At 39.9% G+C, this 12,621-nt stretch overlaps 1 long non-coding RNA gene across 1 annotated transcript; it reads left to right on the top strand.

Annotated features, from left to right (window-relative positions):
• The first annotated feature begins 1,252 nt into the window (after positions 1-1,252).
• LOC102156964 lies at positions 1,253-12,136 on the top strand. Its single transcript, XR_005357023.1, has 3 exons — positions 1,253-1,345; positions 11,514-11,644; positions 11,847-12,136. It is a non-coding gene; the product is annotated as an uncharacterized LOC102156964 (long non-coding RNA).
• Positions 12,137-12,621: the final 485 nt, after the last annotated feature.

The following is a 12,621-nucleotide window of genomic DNA, read 5'->3' as shown; positions in this document are numbered from 1 at the left end:
ACTGCAGGATACTATCATTAAGTGGCAGTAACTGCCTTTGTTGTGAATGGTTTTGATTTAATTTGTTAGTAGGGGTTTAGAGATATTTATATGCTTTCTACCCTTTATGATTTTATAGGTCAAAATAGAGGGTGTTTTTGTTTTGTTTGGTCATTCATTTATTCAACAACAGATTTCCAAGAACCAGTGCCAGGCATGTTCTAGAAGCCAGAGTTACAGGAGGGGAAAAAAATAGATAAAAACCTCTGACCCGGTGGGGCTTGCATTAAAATGGATAGGAGAGACCATAAAGAAATAGAGAAATAAAACATACAGAATATTAAATAGCAACATATGCCAATGGAAAAAAAAGCAAGAGCAGGGAGGGAGATCTAGAATGTCCTAGGAGTTGGGTGATCCTAGGCAGCATCTCTAGGAAAGGCTTCACTGAGAAGGTAGCTTGGAGGAAGGGCCTGATGGAAGTGAAGTGCCCAGCTCAGTGGATGTTCGGAGAGAAGCATGGCAGGCCAAGGGCACAGCCAAGGCTGAGGCTCCAGGGCAGGAGGGTACCAGGGCTTGACGCAGCTCAGGGAGGACAGGGTGGAGAGCAAGGGAAGGACTAGGCATGGAGTAGAGGTCAGAGGAGCCATGAGATGGAGATCAGAGGAGGCCAGGGAGGCAATGTCAAAGATCATGGCTTTCTCTCTGAGTCTTAGGGGGAGCTTCTGAGGGGAATGGGTGACAGTTGAATATTTAAAATATTAGCAAGCACTAAAACACTCTGTTGCTGAGATTAAAAATAGTAAAAATTTGTGTCTTTAAAAAAATTAAAATTAAAAAATTAAAAAAATAATAAAAATATGTGTCTTTTGATTTTTTATTGTTTTCCTACTGTATAGTTTTAATATTCTCTTTTGTTACTAAGTGTAATATGCTCATGACAAATAATGTAGAAAATACAAACATGATAAATAAGACAATTAAAAACCACTACTTCCTACCATCCAATGATGACCATTGTGACTTTGAGTTTGCCCTATCTTTTTTCTTTTTATATGTAATATATATACATGTGTGCATCTATATGTTCTTTGAACCTTTTTCTCACTTTCTAATCATGACCATGTTCACAATGTCATTAAAAATCCTTTCAGACATTTCCAGTGGCAAAGTATTACATCACATGAATGAACCATGATTTCCTTATCATGCAGTTCACTCCTTTCTCTGCCATGCAGCAGCTCTACTTGCAAAACAATTAAGATTCCAAAAGAATGTTCCCAACCATCTTTGTTCCCTAGTTCAAGACCACACACAGGGGACAGCTTATGCCATCTGAGGAGTCAGACTGGAACAGCTTGTAGTGGTATGTAGTGGTTTCTTCTTCTGTGGGAATATCCTTAGGTTGAATAGTCCTTGGTTGAGGATATTTTGTGGTTGAATTCACTCAGAGGTGATTACTGGTGCTTTGAAAATACAAATCTGGCAGCATTTCAATGCGAACGATGGGCCTGGAGGCCCATCCTTCTTCCCTCTAACCCTGTCCACTCCCCCCATCACACCCTCCCTGCCCCACACCATGTCAGATTTCATCAATCAAGAAAGAAGACAGAAGTGCTGCCCCTGCTGCCTGGCACAGGGACCCCTGATATGACTGTGACGCCACTGACCTACACCAGCCATTTCCCAAGGATGCTGGTGCCCACCTCTACTCTGATATCCTGTCTCACTCCCAAGGCTCACCCAGCCTTACCTCATACCCTCTCTCCCAGCACTGTCAGATCCGCAATCTCAAGACAGTGACTAAACATTGACCACATTGTCAATTATAGTGTAGTAATTAACACAGGGCTCTCCAAAAGTCCTCAGATTCCAGCACTTCCCAATCCAGTGCCCAACAAGACTCATGACCATCTCCCAGCCCAGAAAGGCCAGATCAGAGAACAACTGGGTCTTGAGGTCCATGTCTTCTGGTCAATGAGGCAGAAATAGATAGAGCCTCCTTCTCACCCTATGCCATAATGAGACTGACCCGCACCTTGTCATTTTTGGGTAAATGGGGTATAGCTATGAAGGCTCCAGAGAGTGGATCTCAACTCTATCCACTCAGAGCTTGTTAGATACGCAGAATCTTGGGGCACCCTAATGAATCAGCTGTTAAGTCGGTTAATGAATCGGAACCTGCATTTTAATAAGACGCCTAAGTGATCCCGGTGTACAGTAAAATTTGAGAAGCATTGCTCTGAGTCAGTAGTCCTTAAACTTGAGTGAACGTCACCTGGAGTGCTTGTTAAAATAAGGGCTGCTAAATACTCAGCCACAAAAGAGAATGAAATTTTGATATATGCTAAAATACAACATGGATGGGCCTCAAGAACATGATGCTCGATAACAAGACAGACACAGGAGGAAAAATATCATGTGATTCCATGTATAGGAGGTACCTAGAACAGGCAAATTTATGGAGTCAGAAGATAGAATACAGGTCACCAGGGGCTGTGAGGGGAGAGTGGGGACAAAGGGGACTGTACAGGGTTCTTGCTGAGGATGATGAAATAGTTTTTGGTATAAATCATGGTGATATATGCACAACGTTGCGAATGTGTTTAATGCCACTGAGTTGTGCACTTACAAATGGTCAAAGTGATAAATACTATGTCGAATTCACCACAAGAAAAAAAATAAAACTTATAGAAATGACAGGTTGCTGGGACCTACCCGTAGAGCTTCTGATTTCTGATTCAGCAGGTCTAGACCGAAGTCCGAGAACTTGCATTTCTGACAAGTGCCCAAGTGATGTCGATGTTGCTGATCTGAGAACCATATTCTGAATGGCAAGAATCTGAGCACCGTTTCTCAATCAAAATTAAAGGAAAACTGATGTCCAGATCCCATCCCAAAGAGTCTAATTTGATTGATCTGATTGGGCCTAGGCCTTCTTCAGGTTATCCTACTGGAGAACAATAGATGGGTGGGACTGTCTGGGAACCCCCTCCCCTACCCATGCTTCCTACTGGTGAGGATCTTTCTTCCTGGAAAAGAGGAAGTTTCATGGACGCTTTCTGGGGGCACCTGGATGGCTTAGCTGGTTAAGTATCTGACTCTTGGTTTCAGCTCAGGTCATGAATTCATGGTTATGGGATCGAGCCCCATGTGGGACTCCACACTTAGTGGGGAAGCTGCTTGAGACTCTCTCCCTCTGCCTCTGCCCCTCCCCCTCCTCTCTCTTGCTCTCTCTCTAAAAATAAATAAATAAACCTTTGGTGGGGAGGGGGAAGAAGGAGTTATCTTGGTGGTGGAGGAATTTCTTATACTAGGAAAATTACCTTACCCTGTATTCTCCCAGAAAAAGCCTTCTAACCATGGGACAGATCCTCAAGTTAGAGGGGGACATTCACTCAATTACTGAATGACTAGGGTTGATAGAGAGATTTGAGCTTTGTTACTTTCCCATGTTAGTGTGTGAAATCCTTAATTCTTTTAAGAAACCTTCTTTTAACTAAATGTAGGACCCCCCCCCCGACTCACACTTCATTTCCTAACATCTGACAAATCTGTCAGAGGTGAACCTACTAGAACAGAATAGGAAAGAGAGAGAAAACCAAGTGCTGCTTTCCTGAGCATTCTTCCTCAACCCAAAACCATCCCATGAATAGCCAGTTTGCTGATTTTTCCCCCAATTCTAAAGAGATCCATAAGATCATAGAATTGACCGTAGCCATGTCCACAGATGGTAATAGGACAATAAAACTCTTGCACATTTGATTCTTCAGTTAAAATTTCCTTTGGCTTTCTGTACTTTATTCACCAAGCTATTTATATTCCTGCAGCTGGTTAAGCACCTACATAGGCACCCTGACCAGGGTGGGCAGAGCCCCTTCCCTGCTACTTCCCTCCCTCCAGCCTGCACCCACCCACCACTATTCCCACCCGAAATTCAGTTCATTCCTTTTTCCCACGACCACTGGAAGGAACAAGGGAGGGGCAGCCTCAAGACCACATGCTCTACCCAACTCTACTATATGGCACTTACAGCATGTTAAAAATAATGCATTGAGGGGCACCTGGCTGGCTCAGTTGGTTGAGCACTGCCTTAGGCTTAGGTCATGATCCCTGGGTCATGGGATCAAGGGCCTCATTTAGCTCATGGGATCAAGGGCCTCATTTAGCTCCCTGCTCAGTGGGGAGTCTGCCTCTCCCTCTCCCTCTGTGCCCTCTCTCTCTCTCACTCTCAAATAAATAAATAATAATAAAAATAAAACATTGAACAGGAGTACTAGCAAAGACAAATATTCAGAGATTGGCTAAGGCCTGAACATGAAACATTGACTTTAAGATAGCATTTCTAAAAGACTCTTTGGCAGAAGCCAGCAAAAAGAATTCACTTTCATTCAAACCTTCTGAAATCTGCTCTCCTTACACCTTTTTCTCTCTACTCCAGATTACCTTCATGTACAGACAGCCAACTCTACCTCTACAAGTCCTTCTGCTCCTTCTTCTGACCTCCCAAGTGAATGATCCTTTCCCAGATTTTCTCAGGAAAAGGATCACATTTGGCAATATCATCTCAAAATTGCTAGGATAACATGCTGATCTAGAAGTCAAACTCAAGTTCAGGACTATAATTAAGAACTCCAAAACCTCAGGAAGACAGACAAAAGTAACCTGCAGAATTAGGGATCTTGTCAGTTATTTACTATCCTGGACTGCTGGATCCATACCAACTAACTCACTTAATTATAAGCCCTCATGTGGGAAAAAATGGTTAAAGGCCACAGGGTGGGAAGGTCAAGGTGGGGGTGGGATTTAAATAAGCCAACTGTGCACAATCCAGATATTTCAGATATTGGTCTTGAGAGGATAAAAAAATAGGAAATGAAATACATATGGCTGTTATTGGAATCTTCCCCTTGAGAGAAGATTGGATGAAACTTCAAAGTTGTAAATAAAATAAATATGTCTCAATAGGAGACCTTAAAACTAGACCTCAGAAATCTTTTCAACAATATTCTGAGATACACCTAACGGCTGAAGCAAAAGGAGATTTGCCCTCTCTTTTGGTAAATAGGCTCACATCTGAAATAGGAAACTTAGTCAGAAAAAATAAATTGGACTGAGAAATTGCCAATTTAGAATATCTCCAACATGTGGCTTAACATTTTCAAAAAGCCCTAGAAAATAAACAAGCTAGGAATGAAAACAAACTTCTGGCTGTCCCAATTAAACAACTGGTCCCTAAAATAAAAACAAAAGCAAAAGCTTTTCTATTCTCTGAGAATTCCAAGAGTCTATGAATGAGGACACCTGTAGATACTGCAAGCAGAAGGGCCATTGGAAAAATTCATGCCATATGTTGGTTAGGAAACAGAAAACAACTGTCTAAAGTCAGCGCAGTGGTGCTGCAACTAGGAGAAAGAACCCAACTAATTCCCTACCCTTCATCTAAACCCACAAGGAGCATGGTTTATGAATATATATATGGACAATTCATCTTTTTTATTGATATAGATATTGATATATTGATATCCATATCACAGAACATCAGATGCCCCAGAGCACTGAAACCACTCCAATAGCGGGAATTCTCAACAACCACAAGCCCCTTTCCACGTTCCCATCCACAACTGCTTCATTGGAGCCATTAGCAGGAGAACATTCCTTTCTTCTCTGTGACACAACTTCTGTAAATTTAATAGGTAGGGAACAAGTTAGCAAGTAGAACTGACAACTAAAATGTACTACAGAGGGATTATTTTTGGAAGGCCCCAAATTATAACTGATATTCATATGAAAAGACCTATACTGTGTATGACTCCAGAAACTACTGAAGAGTCAGCCACAGTCTCAGAATCCCTAAAAGTCGAAGACTGGGCAAAGGCAAGTCAATGCTTTGGAACAGAGTCATAAGAGTCCAGATTGATTCTCCTAAACTTTAACCTAAACTTCCCAATACTCTACTAAAACTCAATGCAAAGAAGATCTTAGACTAATTACAACCAGCCAAATTGAAAAAATGGATTAATTATTCTTTGTAATGGTCCCTGTAATACCTGGTTCATCTGCTTAAAAGCCTAACAGTTGAGCCTATAGATTGGTCTAAGGTCTGGGAGCAGTTAAAACAGGCTTGCTTCCCAGCACTACCTTACTCAAATACCACGCCCTCCTCAGTCCCACCTGAAGGCAAATTCTGCACTGTAATAGATTTTTTTTTTTTGTTCAACATTGTTTAGTATCCCTTTGATGAAGTATGTGATATGTATTTCCCTTCACTTCAGAAAAGCAACAATTCTCTTGGATAGTTATGGCCTAGGGATTCACCAAAGCTCCATCCTATTCTTCTCAAATCTTAAAAGATCTTAAGGATATACTGTTTCCTTGTGGGTCCCTTTGGATCCAATATGCAGGTGACTACTTATGTTCCTTGAAGATTCTAAAGCCAACTCTGTACTTCTACTCACAGAGCTACCAAAAACAGGACACAAAGCTGAGAGAGAGAATTTCCAATTCTGAAACAACAGCAACAACAACAATTCATTGTCTAGACCATGACCTATTAACTGCAGGAAAGGCATTATCTGAGGAGAGATTATAAATTATGCAATTGTGTCTGGCATTCACTGGGTATTATGGAGAACGGCCACAAAGTATTTCTGGAATATCAAGCTTCTATATGATTTGACAGAATCAAATATCACACACCCTCTCATGGAACAAAAAAACTAAAAAGGCCTTCAGTGATTTCAAATATCCCTTTGACAGCCATCTAAACTAAATCTCCCAAATTATCATAAGCCTTATCTTTTGTTTGTGCTTGAAAGGTTAGGCCATGCTCTAGGGGTATTAACTCAAAAACATTCTTCACATCAAAGACCCATTGCCTATTATATCTGGCCCTTTGGTCTGGAAGCTAGAGATTTTTCTACTTGCCTCAGAGCAATTGTATACCCTCAGCTAAATTAAATAAAGCACTTCAGATCCTGCACTTGGATTGCCTTTAAACCTGATGGGATTACATGTAGAACAATCCCTATGGCTAATTGAAAATGCCAACATTTTTCTTCTAGCCTATTAATAAAAAAATATTGTTACTTTCTTCCTTCTCATAGTATCATACACTATTCTGACAACTCCACCCAGCAACTTTATTATCCTTACCCTTGAGGGAGAATATTATAATCATGTTTCTGCTATTTAAGAATTGTCTATGTCCAGAACACATATCATAGACATCCCCACACCAAATCCTAACTTAATATTGTTTGGTGATTGGTCTTCTCTTAAAAAGGAAAAGATCTAAACCCATGTTCACAGCAGCATTATTTACAACAGAAAAAAGGTGAAAGCAATCCAAGTGTCCAATGGCAGATGAATGGATAAACAAAGTGTGGTATACACATTCAATGAGCTATTATTCAGCTCACGGAAAGAAATTCTAACACATGCTACAACATGGTTGAACTTTGAAGATATTATGCTAAGTGAAATAAGCCAGATGCAAAAGGTCAGAAATGATTCATTTATATGACATTCCTAGAGTAGTCAAATCCATAGAGACGGGAAGAAGAATGGTGGTTTCCAGGGCTGAGGGAAGTAGGGTATGGAGAGTTAGTGTTTAATGGGTACAGAGGTTTCAGGTGGAGAAGATGAGAAAGTTCTAGAGATGCATGGTAGTGATGGGTGCACGATGTAAACATAATGCCACTTAACACAATTTACTGCTTAACAGTACAATTAAAAATGATTGAAATGGTATATTTTATGTTACATATTTTTTACCACAATAAAAAATAAAAAGAGACAATACAAAAAAAAAAAAAAAGAGAGAGACAATACCAGGCAGGCTGGTTATATGAAAGCTATCACAGATTCCCTTGAAAAATCCCTTTAACAGCCACCTTAAAACTATGAGGCATTCCCAATCCCTTATTAAAAGTCAAATCAATGTAGGTAATCAAAAATATAGCTTTTTCAATGGTGTAGCTAAATTCACTTTTATTGCTAAAAACAAAAGGGTAAATATATTCACAGATAGCTGACATGCTTTTGGAGTAGTTAATGATTTTGAAAAGACATGGAAGCAAGGAGATTTCTTAACCTCTTCAAACACTCCTATACAAACAATGGACAACAAATACATAAATTACTGATATCTTAATGCTACCTGAGGAAATTGTTCTTGTAAAAGTAAATAAGATGCTATAGAGATTAGAAGAAATGCTTTAGTAGATCATCATGCTAAACAAGCTGCTCTGATATCATGCTTATGCAAGAATCACCTACAAAAAAATTAATATCCATAGTCATTCAAGAATTCCATAATAGATGCACAACATTTAACTACCAACTCTGAAAACAAACACTGTGGATAACTAGAGAGTAAGATACATGAGGAGGTCTGGTGAGGCCAGGATGGCTGAAGGGGAACATCGGATAACCTCAAAGGAATATTTCTAAAATATACCATGAAACAATTCATCACAGCAGGAATGAGCAACTACAATATTAAACAATTCCTGGCTGAGAAATTTTTCTGGAATATCCAATTCATTCCTCATCTGTAACCAACATAATTTGGAGAATACTGTAAAGGTGGGGTATGGACCAGAACTATGTCCAAAGGGATACTCAGACAATCTCCAAATGGATTTTATACAATTGCTACTATAGTTTATCTATGTATAATAACAATAGTATGTCCATTTTGTAGGTGGATTGTATTCCCCTGATACAAACCTAGAATCTACTGTGGCCAAAATACTTTTAGTTTTATGGGACCTACTTGGGACCTTCCTACTTACCCATTCAGGGATAGAGGAATACATTTTACTGGAAGAATTACTTGTAAATTATACAAAGCTTTGCTCTTTTCTCAAAACCTCTGTTGTCCTTATGTCCCAATCCTCTGGGAATATAGAAAGAACATGTGAAATATTAAAACTGAAAGTAGCTAACCACCTTTAGGTCTTATAGTCCTGAGTTCTTGTCCTTTAAGAGCTCAAACACCACCTCTTGGTAAAAGGGTGCCTGGAAAATCCATGCAACTAGGAATATCTTCACCCATACTTGATTTCCATCTTTTACAAGCTAATTATTATAAGGGACTAACTCAATACACTCAGTCCAATCATTCCATAGGCTGCTGTTCCCCCTCCAATGACCTAATCAGTCCCTCTTCGACCTAAAACAGGTCATCTAGGGTACTAGAAAAGACATCAGAGAAAGCTGCCCTTGAATCTCCCTAGAAAAGACCTTATGACGTGCTCTTAACTACTGGTACATCCGTCAAACAACAAGGAATTATCCTTAAATATGTTACTCAATCAAAATGACACCATCTGTCTGATAAAAATCAGAATGTTATATCTACTAAAAAATTGAGATTTCCCCAAAAGAAGGCTTCCAGAAGGAAGCAGTCCATAGAAGTTGGCTTCTAACTCAAGAGATTCAGAACAAGCTGATGACCATATGAAGGGGACAGTTTCTACCCAAGGTGATTAGAACAGGATTTTTCTTAAGATTTTATTTATTTATTCACAAGAGACACAGAGAGAGAAAGGCAGAGACACAGGCAGAGGGAGAAACAGGCTCCATGCAGGAAGCCCGAAGCATCACTCGATCCCAGGACTCCAGAATCATGCCCTGAGCCAAAGGCAGACACTCAACCACTCAGCCACCCAGGTGTCCCTAGAACAGGGTTTTTCTATATGCTACACTTTCCTTTATTAGTCTCCCTTTCAATCATACTTTTCCTCATTACTGATTTAACATCACACACTTCTGACTTAGCCTGTCATGCCACCAATACTACTGATACTGATTTTCTTTGTCTAGGCCTTACGGAAGGTAAAATCATCCTACCTCTAGTAATACAGCTCTCTTACCAGTACGGCCAAACCCCAGATAATAGCCATACATGTAATCAATCCTCCTAAAGACAGTTTTTTTCAAGAATATTCTAATCAACAAATAGCTTTTAGACTAATATTTGTTAATGAACATCCAGGACAGGATTGCTACAACTCTATGTAATGACCATGACTCAACCTGATCATATAAACTGGCCCAGCTCCCTTCTTTACCCCCTCTTTTATAACTATTTTTGGTGTTTCCTCAGTATTAGTATTTCAGATCGAATTCCCTAATAGACAAAAATATTCAAAGTCATTACTCTTATAAATAGGCCAAAAATTATGCCAATCTTACTAACGATGGTGATCCCTGTAGACAGTACATCGATGAAGAAAAATGTACTTGTGCTTGGAAAGAGGTAAAATTTTGGATGTAACAGTGATGTGACAGTCATGACAATACCCAGAGACAATACACATATCTCCACTAAGATTTACCACATACTATGATGCTTCTGTGTACTTCCTTGGTTATATTCCCATGCAAAAATCAGGCTCTTAGTAGCTGACCAAGGACTGGAGCAATCACTTAGATCATTCCAAGTGTATGACTCCTTAATATCTTCAATACACTATGTCTTCTTAAAAATATTCCTAAAGAGGGGCACCCGGATAGCTCATCTCTCATGAATAAATAAATGAAATCCTTAAAAAACATATCCTTAAATATATATTATTCCTAAGAATAATATCCTGCCTGGAGGTATTGGTAGGATGCATTCCTTCAAACAACATCAATGTCCTCAATAGAATTTCAAAAATTTGGAACAATCAACAATTTTCTCTATAGTTTAGCTGATGTAGTAATTAATGTAGCCATGCCCTAGGATCATAATAAACAAGTACAAATTCTTTAGTCCAGGTAGTTCTGAATAAGATAATTGTTTTGCACCTGGTCAGTTAGGGGAGAAGGTAAGTCTGCATAACAGCTAACATTTCACATGGTACCTGGGTGAACAGTACAGGGAATGTAAGCTAAAATAAAGGATCACCTGGAAAAAAAAAAAAAAAAAGGACCGCCTGGATATCTAGAATAGATCAAGGGGGTTGCTAGAAAAGATTGATTCTATAACTCTACATGACTCTGTAAAAGATGGGTTAATATACCTGTATCAATATTAAGAACTTTTCAGATTAGATATGAGACAGGGCATCTAGACAGGAATAGAATAAAAGTGGGTTTGCAGGTCTGATATGTGAAGTTGAGAGATTTACCATTTTGTGACTCCTTCTTCCTCTGCAACCTAGACAGGAGGTTTGTCCTGGCAGTGGGAATAAGGGTAAATTCAGGCAAGGAGGTAGGCATGTAGGAGAGACTGAGTCAGAAATCTGAGAGGTATGAAGACAGTATGTATGAGTCACTGAGTGGAAATTGCGGAGTAGCGAAACATAGCCAATGGCCAGGCCTTGCTGAGGCTCCAACCAGATCAATGCTCCTGAGCAGCAGGTCCATCTTCCCAGTGGTGTGGCTGCATTGGGCAGCGCTCAGCTGCCAGAGACCAGTGGTCTGTCCCCCAGCTAGTTCCACCCTCCTTGCAATGAGCAAGAAGCTTTCCCTAATACAGCCTTCAGGTTGATCACAGCCCCAACCCCTCCACTGAAGTGAGTTTTCTTCTCTTTCTACAGCTTCTGGATATTTTAGTAAGAAAAGGCTACTCTGGGGACCATTGGCCAGGTGCTCCCTCAAAACTTCACCTCCAATTTTTAGCTGCAAATTGTTCACGGTTTAATCAGAGTTCTCCAACCAGAACTGACTGGTGAGTATCCCTCTCACAGTGCACAACTCTAGGGTATTGGCCTTTTGGTCGGCCTGTCAGTCCACTTAGCTCAGGTGCCAGCTTCTTTCTGCAGTCTGAAAGCAGGCATCGCCTGGCTCATACTATCAGCAAAGAGACCTAGAGATTCCTTTCTGGCTGCAAATCACAACACTCTTGGTTTCTCTGCTTTCTTTATCTTGAGTTCCCAACTAGAAAGAAAAATAGTTGCAGCCACACGATGTCTTTATACCAAGCACAACAAACTCTGAGGGCACTTCCCTGATTTCTTTTTAATCGTCTATGGACTTCATTGTTTTCACGTCTCAAGAAGCTCTCCAGCTGCCCTGGTATGGATTGTGCAACAAGTTCCTTTAAGGAACAATTTGTAAACTTGCCCCTCACGTAATCTGTTGTCTGAGGCCTGATATTTACCACAGGCCATTTTTTAATAATTTAAATAAAAAATATAACAAGGTTTCCAATAAGGATGTTCAACTGGGCATATCTCTATATCCTTCTGGTGAAGGAAGTGGGGAGAGATTTCTCAGCCTGATTCTGTCACTTGCTAGTTAACTAGTTAGGTAACCATCATTCTGCAAGTCATTCCTTTTCTGAGGCTCTTCCTTCTTTAAAAAAAAAAAAAAAAAGAACAGTCATGCTGAGCTGCCTCCTTCCTCACAGAGGTGTTGCATGGATTAAATATGATAATGAATGTCAAAGTGCTTTGTAAACTGCAAATCTAAGGTGTTATTATTCCCTTGGTGAAAGTAAACATAGGCTGTATATCTTCTCTGCAGGAATATAAAGGTTTGGAGTTTTCATTAAAGGCAAATCCACAGTGTTTATTGAACCCCTTTTGTTTGCATGCATTTGCTAGGCATTTGTATATAAATCATTTCATTTTATCTTCCTAGTAAGCTTGTGGCGCAACTAGTTTTAAAACCCACTTCACAGATAAGGAGACTAAGCTTCAAAGA

The sequence above is a fragment of the Canis lupus genome, chromosome 3, assembly GCF_011100685.1.
Source record: "Canis lupus familiaris isolate Mischka breed German Shepherd chromosome 3, alternate assembly UU_Cfam_GSD_1.0, whole genome shotgun sequence".
NCBI lineage: Eukaryota > Metazoa > Chordata > Mammalia > Carnivora > Canidae > Canis > Canis lupus.
Note: the sequence above shows the minus strand (reverse complement) of the source record. Positions and strands in the feature narration are given on the sequence as shown.